This window comes from Dermacentor silvarum, chromosome 7, assembly GCF_013339745.2.
Source record: "Dermacentor silvarum isolate Dsil-2018 chromosome 7, BIME_Dsil_1.4, whole genome shotgun sequence".
Classification (NCBI taxonomy): domain Eukaryota; kingdom Metazoa; phylum Arthropoda; class Arachnida; order Ixodida; family Ixodidae; genus Dermacentor; species Dermacentor silvarum.
The window spans coordinates 102,003,949-102,007,168 of NC_051160.1; positions in this window are offsets into that span (position 1 = coordinate 102,003,949).

A 3,220-nucleotide genomic window follows, 5' to 3' on the forward strand; every position below is an offset into this window, starting at 1 on the left:
GTATTTCCGCCTCGCCGTAGAGCTCGTATGCGAAGACGACAGGTGTCTCACAGTAATAGCTTCTTTTTTATAGAAAAATGTGTATTTGCAAAAAAAAAAAAAAAAAAAAAAAAGAAGAAAAAAGGAAAAAAAAAAACATTGTATATGGGGCATGTCCCGCGTGATATATGGGAGCTTACGGGGTTTTACACCGGACCTCAGCCGTATGGTCATATCGGATTATTGGAGGACTTCTGTGTATTTTTTTTTTCGATATGGTTTGGGCGGATGGTCCTACATATTTCACTTTGGTTACGTCACGTGTTTGCGTCACGGCGTTTGATGAGGGGACAGGAAAAACCTGGAGAGGAGGAGCATGCGAAAGTTTTTCTTTTTTTTTCTCCCGAGTCATCAGGGGTGGTTTAGGGGCCTCTTAAATTAAGAGGGCTCGTGGAATGTCTCTGCTGCGTCTGTATTCTTTTGAACAAATGATTCATCCAAACTTGGTGTCTCAATTGTCGATGCATCATTTACGCGGCCTGTCGGATCGCAGCTTGGCTTAAAACCATGCATATAGTTACGACGACTATAACTATCGCGGACCACAGCAGTCTAGCGTCGTTCCGCCGTGACGTTGCACAAAGCGCGTAGCCTGGTCTACGCAATACCATTCATATTTGTCTACGACGACTGCCTGTGAGGCCTCGTCTCGATACGAGGCATTTGATGTCGTAAAGATGTTCGCCTGCATGCAACTCTGAAAGGAAGGGGCAGGAGTGGCAGAGGTGGCGTAAAAGGAGGGAACAAGAAAGCGAAAAACAAAGCTACAAGAACGACGTGACAATTTACTGTCGACTTGTTTGGGTCCGACTTGTCTTCTTGGATTCGCACTGCTGGTATTTTAAACGGTCAGATATATATCGCGGACAATTGAAACGCGAACAAGTTGTAGCGCGAGGTATACGCGTTCTTATTTTCCTCCTTCGCCAGTCAGTGTGACGTCGGCACAATTTCGGCTTTCACGTGTATTCTCCGGCCTGCGCTACCTTCGGTGGCAGGTTAAGTGGCGGTGCCAGATCGTGCTCTCGAATTCTATGCGATGTAATTTCTTGGTCGCGCTTCATTCTTTCCGCAATGGGACGTTGCAGTCCGATTCACAGCTGGATTTTTTTTTTTTTTGACAGGCGGCCAATCGGGTCAGTATATAAAATCGAACAGGAAATCGAGGGCTTGACGTTGCACCGATGGAGAATGTCACGGACGGCGGAATATATGCGGCCAGGAAAACAGTAAGACAACGTTAATTCAGCGATTAGGTTACGAAAAGTACGTGTTCGGAGCAATTGAATTGCCTAGAAACGTGGAGCTATATACGGGCCGCGCCCACCGTATAATGCGACTGGCTTCATATGGTACCGTGTCGTATACTTTCGGACGCGTAAAGGCCCGATATATATCTATTTCCTCGCAGGTCTTGTGACGCGAGGGTCGCGAAATCCCCGTCCCGTGTAGTACGTGTAAACAGGCGCAATAACGGCTTTGTCGAGCACAACAGCCCGCCGTTACGTGGACGGCGTACGCGATCACTGTGACCACTCGAGCGTGTATAGTGGCGTAGTGCGCTGGACAACACGTCGAGCCCAGCTCTCGGTTCACTGCCGTTCTCCTTGGCTCGCCCGCCGATTGCCTTTGTGCAGCAAAGTGTGTGTGTGTGTGTGTGTGTGTGTGTGTGTGTGTGTGTGTGTGTGTGTGTGTGTGTGTGTGTGTGTGTGTGTGTGTGTGTGTGTGTGTGTGTGTGTGTGTGTGTGTGTGTGTGTTTGTGTGTGTGTTTGTTTGTTTGTTTGTTTGTTTGTTTGTTTGTTTGTCGGGCAGTAGACGCGAAATACGAATCGAAAGAAAAAAAGATGCCATCGCGGATCTGATTTAGCCCCGCTAACATGTTCGGTGTGTCAGTTGATGGCTCGTTTCACGTCGTTCTTTCAAACTAGAACGGGGAGCTGGTTAGGGAGCCGGACTTCGTATACGCGTTGTGATAATCAGCGCGACAGATGAGGCACGAAGGGCAAACGATATTGCGCAGGTCGTCTGCTAAATATTTTCCTGGTCTGACAACTGAACTACACGTTCTTCTTTCTCTAGCATTTAATTATATTTCTCGGCCTTTTATTTTTATTTCTCGTCCGCCCTTCTACCCCCACTTACACCAATCGTTATGGAAAGTTGCTGACTTTGTGTTGCCTTCAATGGACACTAGAGAATGGTTTCTGCAAGGGTTATTACTCCTTTTTATTTCTGTGGGATTTGTCGCAATGCACAATGTATAAAAAAAAAATGAAGCGGACATCAGAATAACGCATGCAGCCCTTTGTGACGCGGGTACGGCATCAATGAGGTATAGCGTATATTTACTGTCCGTCACCCAGCGGGTATAGTTCTCCGAAATGTCAAGGCTTTAGTTTTGTCACCTCGAGCATGAGATAGGTCCTGGTGCACTCAGCACCTTATAGCCCACGTGTATACCCAGCTTTTTGTCCTTGCCAATGACCTTCTGCGTCGGAACGGCACACAGCGGCGGATTCGGTCATGCGGGCACCGGTGCCTGACTCTGTTGTTGCACTCCCCGCACGTCTCGCTATGCAGCCGACAATGGGCCAACAGCGGCAATGCGGGGCGAAAAACGAGCGAAAACGACGAAGGAGAGGGTGAGGGGTGAGGTTCACTTTTCCCTGAAGTGGGTCGAGACTGCGGCGCTCATTACGGCGCCGTTTATATAGGCGCACTGACACGCGAAGATGCGCTCACAGCTGTTACGTGGCCTTAGCGCGTGCTTACGTCTTCGGGGTATACTTTGTATAACACTGTAACCCGGCATACCGCGCGCGCCCGTGCGTATCTCAGGTTAATAGTCTCTGTCGGTCATTGTCCCGTGCAAGATATAGGCGTGAGGCGGGCCCCGTTGTACCTCTGCCCCCTTTCGGGATAGGCGGAAACACTGGGTGGTTCCGCCATCTTCGTTTATAACGATCAAAGAGCCGTTTGCGTCAAGTTGTTGTGGGGACGTCAGGCGATCATGTCTTATGTGACTGGTGAATGATGAATAAGCATTTCGAAGTGGCTCTATCGCTCAGACGTGAGTCGCCGATGAACTCTCTCCGATATGTGTGTTAATGCGGTCGTATGTTACTGAATGCTTACTCTATACACGTAAGAGCGGATTCATGGCGTTTAACTGCTTATGTAC